This window comes from Macaca mulatta, chromosome 9, assembly GCF_049350105.2.
Source record: "Macaca mulatta isolate MMU2019108-1 chromosome 9, T2T-MMU8v2.0, whole genome shotgun sequence".
NCBI classification, from domain to species: domain Eukaryota; kingdom Metazoa; phylum Chordata; class Mammalia; order Primates; family Cercopithecidae; genus Macaca; species Macaca mulatta.
The window spans coordinates 62329236-62341642 of NC_133414.1; the positions used below are offsets into that span (position 1 = coordinate 62329236).

General features: G+C 40.7%; 1 protein-coding gene across 1 annotated transcript in view; it reads left to right on the forward strand.

The window, feature by feature from the left end:
* The window catches only part of LOC698796 (arf-GAP with GTPase, ANK repeat and PH domain-containing protein 5-like), a 32022-nt gene that overhangs the window by 15240 nt on the left and 4375 nt on the right, over positions 1-12407 (forward strand). The window lies entirely within an intron of this gene.

Below are 12407 nucleotides of genomic sequence, written 5' to 3' on the forward strand. Positions count from 1 at the left end.
AACTTAGCTGGGCATGGTGGCACGCACCTGTAGTCCCAGCTACTCTGGAGGCTGAGGCAGGAGAACCGCTTGAATCAGGGAGACGGAGGATGCAGTGAGCCGAGATCACACCACTGCATTCCAGCTTGGGTAACAGAGCAAGACTCCATCTCCAAAAAAATAAATAATTAAATAAACAAATAAAAAGTAATAAGACTGCTGGGTGCGGTGGTTCACACCCGTAATCCCAGCACTTTGGGAGGCTGAGGTGGGCAGATCACTTGAGGTCAGGAGTTTGAGACCAGTCCGATCAACATGGTGAAACCCGCCTCCACTGAAAGCACAAAAAATAGCTGGGCACGGTGGTGCATGCCTGTAGTCCCAGCTACTTGGGTGGCTGAGGTAGGAGAATCGCATGAACACAGGAGGCGGAGGTTGCAGTGAGCTGAGATCTCACCATTGCAGCCCAGCCCGGGCGACAGAGGGAGACTCCGTCTCAAAAAAAGAAAATAAGAAGCAATAAAGGGACTTAACCTCATGCAAATATGTAGTTGGTAAAAGGGGTATTTTTTAAGTTTTCAGACAGTTGTGGGTATTCTTTAATACTAAATCAAAACTTCACAAGTGCTAGTTTCTTAAATTAGTCATGGTGGCATTTTCCATATTAATAAATTTATTCCATCAGTACTCATTGATCTTTCTTGCACAGTAAATGAATCTTTCACCCCATACTTGCATTTATAATATTATGCATTAATTACTTGGCATATATTGGTTTATGTTTTATTGTGTCAAAAATCACTTTTAATTTAACCACCAATCTTTAAAACACTTTTAAGAATTGAAAAGCGGTCAAGCCTACAGTAGAAGGAACAAGTTTTTCTTTTCTTTCCTTTTTCATTTTTTTTTAAATTATACTTTAAATTCTAGGGTACATGTGCACAGTGTACGGGTTTGTTACATATGTATACATGTGCCATGTTGGTGTGCTGCACCCATTAACTCATCATTTACATTAGGTATATCTCCTAATGCTATCCCTCCCCCCTCCCCCCACCCTACAATAGGCCCCAGTGTGTGATGTTCCCCTTCCTGTGTCCAAGTGATCTCATTGCTCAATTCCCACCTATGAGTGAGAACATGCAGTGTTTGGTTTGCTGTTCTTGCCATAGTTTGCTGAGAATGATGGTTTCCAGCTGCATCCATGTCCCTACAAAGGACACAAACTCATTCTTTTTTCTGGCTGCATAGTATTCCATGGTGTATATGTGCCACATTTTCTTAATCCAGTCTGTCACTGATGGACATTTGGGTTGATTCCAAGTCTTTGCTATTATGAATAGTGCCGCAATAAACATATGTGTGCATGCGTCTTTATAGCAGCAAGATTTATAATCCTTTGGGTATATACCCAGTAATGGGATGGCTGGGTCATATGGTATTTGTAGTTCTAGATCCTTGAGGAATCGTCATACTGTTTTCCACAATGGTTGAACCAGTTTACAATCCCACCAACAGTGTTTCCTGACTTTTTAATGATTGCCATTCTAACTGGTATGAGATGGTATCTCATTGTGGTTTTGATTTGCATTCCTCTGATGGCCAGTGATAACGAGCAGTTTTTCATGTGTCTGTTGGCTGTATGAATGTCTTCTTTTGAGAAGTGTCTGTTCATATCCTTTGCCCACTTTTTGATGGGGTTGTTTGTTTTTTTCTTGTAAATTTGTTTGAGTTCTTTGTAGGTTCTGGATATTAGCCCTTTGTCAGATGAGTAGATTGCAAAAATTTTCTCCCATTCTGTAGGTTGCCTGTTCACTCTGATGATAGTTTCTTTTGCTGTGCAGATGCTCTTTAGTTTAATTAGATCCCATTTGTCAATTTTGGCTTTTGTTGCCATTGCTTTTGGTGTTTAGACATGAAGTCCTTGTCCATGCCTATGTCCTGAATGGTATTACCTAGGTTTTCTTTTAGGGTTTTTATGGTTTTAGGTCTAACATTTAAGTCTCTAATCCATCTTGAATTAATTTTCGTATAAGGAGTAAGGAAAGGATCTAGTTTCAGCTTTCTACTTATGGTTAGCCAATTTTCCCAGCACCATTTATTAAATAGGGAATCCTTTCCCCATTTCTTGTTTTTTGTCAGGTTTGTCAAAGATCAGATGGCTGTAGATGTCTGGTATTATTTCTGAGGGCTCTGTTCTGTTTCATTGGTCTATATCTCTGTTTTGGTACCAGTACCATGCTGTTTTGGTTACTGTACCCTTGTAGTATAGTTTGAAGTCAGGTTGTGTGATGCCTCCAGGTTTGTTCTTTTGGCTTAGGATTGTCTTGGTAATGTGGGGTCTTTTTTGGTTCCATAGGAACTTTAAAGCAGTTTTTTCCAATTCTGTGAAGAAACTCATTGTCAGCTTAATGGGGATGGCATTGAATCTATAAATTACCTTGGGAAGTATGGCCATTTTCATGATATTGATTCTTCCTATCCATGAACAAGATGTGTTCTTCCATTTGTTTGTGCCCTCTTTTATTTCACTGAGTGGTGGTTTGTAGTTCTCCTTGAAGAGGTCCTTTACATCCCTTGTAAGTTGGATTCCTAGGTATTTTATTCTCTTTGAAGCTATTGTGAATGGGAGTTCATGATTTGGCTCTCTGTTTGTCTATTACTGGTGTATAAGAATGCTTGTGATTTTTGCACATTGAATTTGTATCCTGAGACTTTACTGAAGGTGTTTATCAGCTTAAGGAGATTTTGGACTGAGATGATGAGGTTTTCTAATTATACAATCATGTCATCTGCAAACAGGGAAAATTTGACTTCTTCTTTTCCTAACTGAATATGCTTTATTTCTTTCTCTTGCCTTATTGCCCTAACCAGAACTTCCAACACTATGTTGAATAGGAGTGGTGAGAGAGGGCATCCCTGTCTTGTGCCAGTTTTCAAAGGGAATGCTTCCAGTTTTTGTCCATTCAGTATGATATTGGCTGTGGGTTTGTCATAAATAGCTCTTATTATTTTGAGATACATTCCATCAATATCAAATTTATTGAGAGTTTTTAGCATGAAGGGGTTTTGAATTTTGTCAAAGGTCTTTTCTGCATCTATTGAGATAATCATGTGTTTTTTTCTTTGGTTCTGTTTATATGCTGGATTATGTTTATTAATTTCCATATGTTGAACTAGCCTTGCATCCCAGGGATGAAGCCCACTCGATCATGGTGGGTAAGCTTTTTGATGTGCTACTGGATTCGGTTTGCCAGTATTTTATTGAAGATTTTTGCATCGATGTTCATCAACGATATTGGTCTAAAATTCTCTTTTTTTGTTGTGTCTCTGGCAGGCTTTGGTATCAGGATGATGTTGGCCTCATAAAATGAGTTAGGGAGGATTCCCTCTTTTTCTCTAGATTGGAATAGTTTCAAAAGGAATGGTACCAGCTCCTCCTTGTACCTCTGGTAGAATTCGGCTGTGAATCCATCTGCTCCCAGACTTTTTTTGGTTGGTAGGCTATTAATTATTGCCTCAATTTCAGACCCTACTATTGGTCTATTCAGGGATTCAACTTCTTCCTGGTTTAGTCTTGGGAGAGTGTAAGTGTCCAGGAAATTATCCATTTCTTCTAGGCTTTCTAGTTTATTTGCATAGAGGTGTTTATAGTATTCTCTGATGGTAGTTTGTATTTCTGTGGAGTCGGTGGTGATATCCCCTTTATCTTTTTTTATTGTGTCTATTTGATTCTTCTCTCTTTTCTTCTTTATTAGTCTTGCTAGCAGTCTATCACTTTTGTTGATGTCTTCAAAAAACCAGCTCCTGGATTCATTGATTTTTTGGAGGGTTTTTTGTGTCTCTATCTCCTTCACTTCTGCTCTGATCTTAGTTATTTCTTGCCTTCCACTAGCTTTTGAATGTGTTTGCTCTTCCTTCTCTAGTTCTTTTAATTGTGATGTTAGGGTGTCAATTTTAGATCTTTTCTGATTTCTCTTGTGGGCATTTAGTGCTATAAAGTTCCCTCTATGCACTGCTTTAAATGTGTCCCAGAGATTCTGGTATGTTGTATCTTTGTTCTCATTGGTTTCAAAGAACATATTTATTTCTGCCTTCATTTCGTTATGTACCCAGTAGTCATTCAGGAGCAGGTTGTTCAGTTTCCATGTAGTTGAGCGGTTTTGAGTGAGTTTCTTAGTCGTGAGTTCTAGTTTGATTGCACTGTGGTCTGAGAGACAGTTTGTTATAATTTCTGTTCTTTTACATTTGCTGAGGAGTGCTTTATTTCCAACTATGTGGTCAATTTTGGAATAAGTGCAATGTGGTGCTGAGAAGAATGTATATTCTGTTGATTTGGGGTGGAGAGTTCTGTAGATGTCTATTAGGTCTGCTTGGTGCAGAGTTGAGTTCAATTCCTGGGTATCCTTGTTAACTTTCTGTCTCATTGATCTGTCTATGTTGACACTGGGGTGTTAAAGTCTCCCATTATTATTGTATGGGAATCTAAGTCTCTTTGTAAGTCTCTAAGGACTTGCTTTATGAATCTGGGTGCTCCTGTATTGGGTGCGTATATATTTAGGATAGTTAGCTCTTCCTGATGAATTGATCCCTTTACCATTATGTAATGGCCTTCTTTGTCTCTTTTGTTTTTTTTTTTTTTTTTTTTTTATTTATTATTATTATACTTTAAGTTGTAGGGTACATGTGCATAACGTGCAGGTTTGTTACATATGTATACTTGTGCCATGTTGCTGTGCTGCACCCATCAACTCGTCATTTACATCAGGTATAACTCCCAATGCAATCCCTCCCCCCTCCCCCCTCCCCATGATAGGCCCCGGTGTGTGATGTTCCCCTTCCTGAGTCCGAGTGATCTCATTGTTCAGTTCCCACCTATGAGTGAGAACATGCGGTGTTTGGTTTTCTGTTCTTGTGATAGTTTGCTAAGAATGATGGATTCCAGCTGCATCCAAGTCCCTACAAAGGACTCAAACTCATCCTTTTTTATGGCTGCATAGTATTCCATGGTGTATATGTGCCACATTTTCTTAATCCAATCTGTCACTGATGGACATTTGGGTTGATTCCAAGTCTTTGCTATTGTGAATAGTGCTGCAATAAACATACGTGTGCATGTGTCTTTATAGCAGCATAATTTGTAATCCTTTGGGTATATACCCAGTAATGGGATGGCTGGGTCATATGGTACATCTAGTTCTAGATCCTTGAGGAATCGCCATACTGTTTTCCATAATGGTTGAACTAGTTTACAATCCCACCAACAGTGTAAAAGTGTTCCTATTTCTCCACATCCTCTCCAGCACCTGTTGTTTCCTGACTTTTTAATGATTGCCATTCTAACTGGTGTGAGATGGTATCTCATGGTGGTTTTGATTTGCATTTCTCTGATGGCCAGTGATGATGAGCATTTTTTCATGTGTCTGTTGGCTGTATGAATGTCTTCTTTTGAGAAATGTCTGTTCATGTCCTTTGCCCACTTTTTGATGGGGTTGTTTGTTTTTTTCTTGTAAATGTGTTTGAGTTCTTTGTAGGTTCTGGATATTAGCCCTTTGTCAGATGAGTAGATTGCAAAAATTTTCTCCCATTCTGTAGGTTGCCTGTTCACTCTGATGGTAGTGTCTTTTGCTGTGCAGAAGCTCTTTAGTTTAATGAGATCCCATTTGTCAATTTTGGCTTTTGCTGCTGTTGCTTTTGGTGTTTTAGACATGAAATCTTTGCCCATGCCTATGTCCTGAATGGTACTACCTAGGTTTTCCTCTAGGATTTTTATGGTATTAGGTCTAACATTTAAGTCTCTAATCCATCTTGAATTAATTTTCGTATAAGGAGTAAGGAAAGGATCCAGTTTCAGCTTTCTACTTATGGCTAGCCAATTTTCCCAGCACCATTTATTAAATAGGGAATCCTTTCCCCATTTCTTGTTTCTCTCAGGTTTGTCAAAGATCAAATGGCTGTAGATGTGTGGTATTATTTCTGAGGACTCTGTTCTGTTCCATTGGTCTATATCTCTGTTTTGGTACCAGTACCATGCTGTTTTGGTTACTGTAGCCTTGTAGTATAGTTTGAAGTCAGGTAGCGTGATGCCTCCAGCTTTGTTCTTTTGGCTTAGGATTGTCTTGGAGATGCGGGCTCTTTTTTGGTTCCATATGAACTTTAAAGCAGTTTTTTCCAATTCTGTGAAGAAACTCATTGGTAGCTTGATGGGGATGGCATTGAATCTATAAATTACCTTGGGCAGTATGGCCATTTTCACGATATTGATTCTTCCTATCCATGAGCATGGTATGTTCTTCCATTTGTTTGTGTCCTCTTTGATTTCACTGAGCAGTGGTTTGTAGTTCTCCTTGAAGAGGTCCTTTACATCCCTTGTAAGTTGGATTCCTAGGTATTTTATTCTCTTTGAAGCAGTTGTGAATGGAAGTTCATTCCTGATTTGGCTCTCTGTTTGTCTATTACTGGTGTATAAGAATGCTTGTGATTTTTGCACATTAATTTTGTATCCTGAGACTTTGCTGAAGTTGCTTATCAGCTTAAGGAGATTTTGGGCTGAGACAATGGGGTTTTCTAAATATACAATCATGTCATCTGCAAACAGGGACAATTTGACTTCTTCTTTTCCTAACTGAATACCCTTTATTTCTTTCTCTTGCCTGATTGCCCTAGCCAGAACTTCCAACACTATGTTGAATAGGAGTGGTGAGAGAGGGCATCCCTGTCTTGTGCCAGTTTTCAAAGGGAATTTTTCCAGTTTTTGCCCGTTCAGTATGATATTGGCTGTGGGTTTGTCATAAATAGCTCTTATTATTTTGAGGTACGTTCCATCAATACCGAATTTATTGAGCGTTTTTAGCATGAAGGGCTGTTGAATTTTGTCAAAAGCCTTTTCTGCATCTATTGAGATAATCATGTGGTTCTTGTCTTTGGTTCTGTTTATATGCTGGATTATGTTTATTGATTTGCGAATGTTGAACCAGCCTTGCATCCCAGGGATGAAGCCCACTTGATCATGGTGGATAAGCTTTTTGATGTGTTGCTGAATCCGGTTTGCCAGTATTTTATTGAGGATTTTTGCATCGATGTTCATCAGGGATATTGGTCTAAAATTCTCTTTTTTTGTTGTGTCTCTGCCAGGCTTTGGTATCAGGATGATGTTGGCCTCATAAAATGAGTTAGGGAGGATTCCCTCTTTTTCTATTGATTGGAATAGTTTCAGAAGGAATGGTACCAACTCCTCTTTGTACCTCTGGTAGAATTCAGCTGTGAATCCATCTGGTCCTGGACTTTTTTTGGTTGGTAGGCTATTAATTGTTGCCTCAATTTCAGAGCCTGCTATTGGTCTATTCAGGGATTCAACTTCTTCCTGGTTTAGTCTTGGAAGAGTGTAAGTGTCCAGGAAATTATCCATTTCTTCTAGATTTTCCAGTTTATTTGCGTAGAGGTGTTTATAGTATTCTCTGATGGTAGTTTGTATTTCTGTGGGGTCGGTGGTGATATCCCCTTGATCATTTTTAATTGCGTCGATTTGATTCTTCTCTCTTTTCTTCTTTATTAGTCTGGCTAGTGGTCTGTCAATTTTGTTGATCTTCTCAAAAAACCAACTCCTGGATTCATTGATTTTTTGGAGGGTTTTTTGTGTTTCTATCTCCTTCAGTTCTGCTCTGATCTTAGTTACTTCTTGCCTTCTGCTAGCTTTCGAATGTGTTTGCTCTTGCTTCTCTAGTTCTTTTAATTGCGATGTTAGAGTGTCAATTTTACATCTTTCCTGCTTTCTCTTGTGGGCATTTAGTGCTATAAATTTCCCTCTACACACTGCTTTAAATGTGTCCCAGAGATTCTGGTATGTTGTATCTTTGTTCTCATTGGTTTCAAAGAACATCTTTATTTCTGCCTTCATTTCGTTATGTACCCAGTAGTCATTCAGGAGCAGGTTGTTCAGTTTCCATGTAGTTGAGCGGTTTTGATTGAGTTTCTTAGTCCTGAGTTCTAGTTTGATTGCACTGTGGTCTGAGAGACAGTTTGTTATAATTTCTGTTCTTGTACATTTGCTGAGGAGTGCTTTACTTCCAATTACGTGGTCAATTTTGGAGTAAGTATGATGTGGTGCTGAGAAGAATGTATATTCTGTTGATTTGGGGTGGAGAGTTCTATAGATGTCTATTAGGTCTGCTTGCTGCAGAGATGAGTTCAATTCCTGGATATCCTTGTTAACTTTCTGTCTCGTTGATCTGTCTAATGTTGACAGTGGAGTGTTGAAGTCTCCCATTATTATTGTATGGGAGTCTAAGTCTCTTTGTAAGTCTCTAAGGACTTGCTTTATGAATCTGGGTGCTCCTGTATTGGGTGCATATATATTTAGGATAGTTAGCTCTTCCTGTTGAATTGATCCCTTTACCATTATGTAATGGCCTTCTTTGTCTCTTTTGATCTTTGATGGTTTAAAGTCTGTTTTATCAGAGACTAGTATTGCAACCCCTGCTTTTTTTTTGTTCTCCATTTGCTTGGTAAATCTTCCTCCATCCCTTTATTTTGAGCCTATGTATGTCTCTGCATGTGAGATGGGTCTCCTGAATACAGCAGACTGATGGGTCTTGACTCTTTATCCAGTTTGCCAGTCTGTGTCTTTTAATTGGAGCATTTAGTCCATTTACATTTAAGGTTAATATTGTTATGTGTGAACTTGATCCTGCCATTATGATATTAACTGGTTATTTTGCTCATTAGTTGATGCAGTTTCTTCCTAGCCTCAATGGTCTTTACATTTTGGCATGTTTTTGCAATGGCTGGTACCGGTTGTTCCTTTCCATGTTTAGTGCTTCCTTCAGGATCTCTTGTAAGGCAGGCCTAGTGGTGACAAAATCTCTAAGCATTTGCTTATCTGTAAAGGATTTTATTTCTCCTTCACTTATGAAACTTAGTTTGGCTGGATATGAAATTCTGGGTTGAAAATTCTTTTCTTTAAGAATGTTGAATATTGGCCCCCACTCTCTTCTGGCTTGTAGAGTTTCTGCTGAGAGATCTGCTGTTAGTCTGATGGGCTTCCCTTTGTGGGTAACCCGACCTTTCTCTCTGGCTGCCCTTAAGATTTTTTCCTTCATTTCAACTTTGGTGAATCTGGCAATTATGTGTCTTGGAGTTGCTCTTCTCGAGGAGTATCTTTGTGGCGTTCTCTGTATTTCCTGGATTTGAATGTTGGCCTGCCCTACTAGGTTGGCGAAGTTCTCCTGGATGATATCCTGAAGAGTGTTTTCCAACTTGGTTCCATTTTCCCCCTCACTTTCAGGCACCCCAATCAGACGTAGATTTGGTCTTTTTACATAATCCCATACTTCTTGCAGGCTTTGTTCGTTTCTTTTTCTTCTTTTTTCTTTTGGTTTCTCTTCTCGCTTCATTTCATTCATTTGATCCTCAATCGCTGATACTCTTTCTTCCAGTTGATCGAGTCGGTTACTGAAGCTTGTGCATTTGTCACGTATTTCTCGTGTCATGGTTTTCATCTCTTTCATTTCGTTTAGGACCTTCTCTGCATTAATTACTCTAGCCATCAATTCTTCCACTTTTTTTTCAAGATTTTTAGTTTCTTTGCGCTGGGTACGTAACTCCTCCTTTAGCTCTGAGAAATTTGATGGACTGAAGCCTTCTTCTCTCATCTCGTCAAAGTCATTCTCCGTCCAGCTTTGATCCGTTGCTGGCGATGAGCTGCGCTCCTTTGCCGGGGGAGATGCGCTCTTATTTTTTGAATTTCCAGCTTTTCTGCCCTGCTTTTTCCCCATCTTTGTGGTTTTATCTGCCTCTGGTCTTTGATGATGGTGATGTACTGATGGGGTTTTGGTGTAGGTGTCCTTCCTGTTTGATAGTTTTCCTTCTAACAGTCAGGACCCTCAGCTGTAGGTCTGTTGGAGATTGCTTGAGGTCCACTCCAGACCCTGTTTGCCTGGGTATCAGCAGCAGAGGCTGCAGAAGATAGAATATTTCTGAACAGCGAGTGTACCTGTCTGATTCTTGCTTTGGAAGCTTCCTCTCAGGGGTGTACTCCTCCCTGTGAGGTGTGGGGTGTCAGACTGCCCCTAGTGGGGGATGTCTCCCAGTTAGGCTACTCAGGGGTCAGGGACCCGCTTGAGCAGGGAGTCTGTCCCTTCTCAGATCTCAACCTCCGTGTTGGGAGATCCACTGCTCTCTTCAAAGCTGTCAGACAGAGTCGTTTGCGTCTGTGCAGAGGTGTCTGTGTGTCTTAGTTTACTGTGCCCTGTCCCCAGAGGTGGAGTCTACAGAGACAGGCAGGTTTCCTTGAGCTGCTGTGAGCTCCACCCAGTTCGAGCTTCCCAGCAGCTTTGTTTACCTACTTAAGCCTCAGCAATGGCGGGCGCCCCTCCCCCAGCCTCGCTGCTGCCTTGCCGGTAGATCACAGACTGCTGCGCTAGCAACGAGGGAGGCTCCGTGGGTGTGGGACCCTCCCGGCCAGGTGTGGGATATGATCTCCTGGTGTGCCTGTTTCCTAAAGCGCAGTATTGGGGTGGGAGTTACCCGATTTTCCAGGTGTTGTGTGTCTCAGTTCCCCTGGCTAGGAAAAGGGACTCCCTTCCCCCTTGCGCTTCCCAGGTGAGGCAATGCCTCGCCCTGCTTCAGCTCTCGCTGGTCGGGCTGCAGCAGCTGACCAGCTCCGATCGTCCGGCACTCCCCAGTGAGATGAACCCAGTACCTCAGTTGAAAATGCAGAAATCACCGGTCTTCTGTGTCGCTGGCGCTGGGAGTTGGAGACTGGAGCTGCTCCTATTCGGCCATCTTCAGGCAGGGATCTTTTCCTTTGTCTCTTTTGATTTTTGATGGTTTAAAGTCTGTTTTTTCAGAGACTAGGATTGCAACCCCTGCTTTTTTTGTTTGTTTGTTTTCCATTTGCTTGGTAGATCTTCCTCCTTCCTTTTATTTTGAGCCTATGTGTGTCTCTGCACATGATACGGGTCTCCTGAATACAGCAAACTGATTGGTCTTGAGTCTTCATCCCATTTTCCAGTCTGTGTCTTTTAATTGGACCATTTAGTCCATTTACATTTAAGGTTAATATTGTTATGTGTGAACTTGATCCTGTCATTATGATATTAGCTGGTTATTTTGCTCGTTAGTTGATTCAGTTTCTTCCTAGCATCAATGGTCTTTACATTTTGGCATGTTTTTGCAATGGCTGGTATCAGTTGTTCCTTTCTATGTTTAGTGCTTCCTTCAGGATCTCTGGTACGGCAGGCCTGGTGGTGAGAAAATACCTAAGCATTTGCTTGTCTGTAAAGGATTTTATTTCTCCCTCACTGATGAAACTTAGTTTGGCTGGATATGAAATTCTGGGTTGAAAATTCTTTTCTTTAAGAATGTTGTATATTGGCCCCCACTGTCTTCTGGCTTGGATAGTTTCTGCCGAGACATCTGTTGTTAGTCTGATGAGCTTCCCTTTGTGGGTAACCCGACCTTTCTCTCTGGCTGCCCTTAACATTTTTTCTTCATTTCAATTTTGGTGACTCTGACAATTAGTGTCTTGGAGTTGCTCTTCTCGAGGAGTATCTTTGTGGCATTCTCTGTATTTCCTGAATTTGAATGTTGGCCTGCCTTACTAGGTTGGGGAAGTTCTCCTGGATGATATCCTGCAGAGTGTTTTCCAACTTGGTTCCATTTTGCCGTCACTTTCAGGCACACCAATCAGATGTAGATTTGGTCTTTTCACATAATGCCACATTTCTTGGAGGCTTGATTTCTTTTTACTCGTTTTTCTCTACACTTTTCTTCTTCCTTCATTTCATTCATTTGATCTTCAATCACTGATACTCTTTCTTCCAATTGATTGAGTTGGTTACTTAAGCTTGTGCATTTGTCACGTAGTTCTCGTGTCATGGTTTTCACCTCTATCAGTTCGTTTATGGTCTTCTCTGCATTGATTATTGTAGTTTTCCGTTTTTCCATTCTTTTTTCAAGGTTTTTAGTTTCTTTGCACTGGGTACGTAGTTCCTCCTTTAGCTCTGAAAAGTTTGATCAACTGAAGCCTTCTTCTCTCAACTCGTCAAAGTCATTCTCCATCCAGCTTTGTTCTGTTGCTGGCGATGAGCTGCCTTCCTTTGGAGGGGGAGATGCACTCTGATTTTTTTGAATTTCCAGCTTTTCTGCACTGCTTTTTCCCCATCTTTGTGGTTTTATCTGCCTTTGGTCTTTGTTGATGGTGACGTACCTGGGAGTTTTGGTGTGGGTGTCCTTTCTATTTGTTTTCCTTCTAACAGTAAGGACCCTCAGCTGCAGGTCTGTTGAAGTTTGCTTGAGGTCCACTCCAGACCCTGTTTGCCTGGGTATCAGCAGCGGAGGTTGCAGAAGATAGAATATTGCTGAACAGCGAGTGTGGCTGTCTGATTCTTGCTCTGGAAGCTTTGTCTCAGAGGTGTGCCCAGATGTGT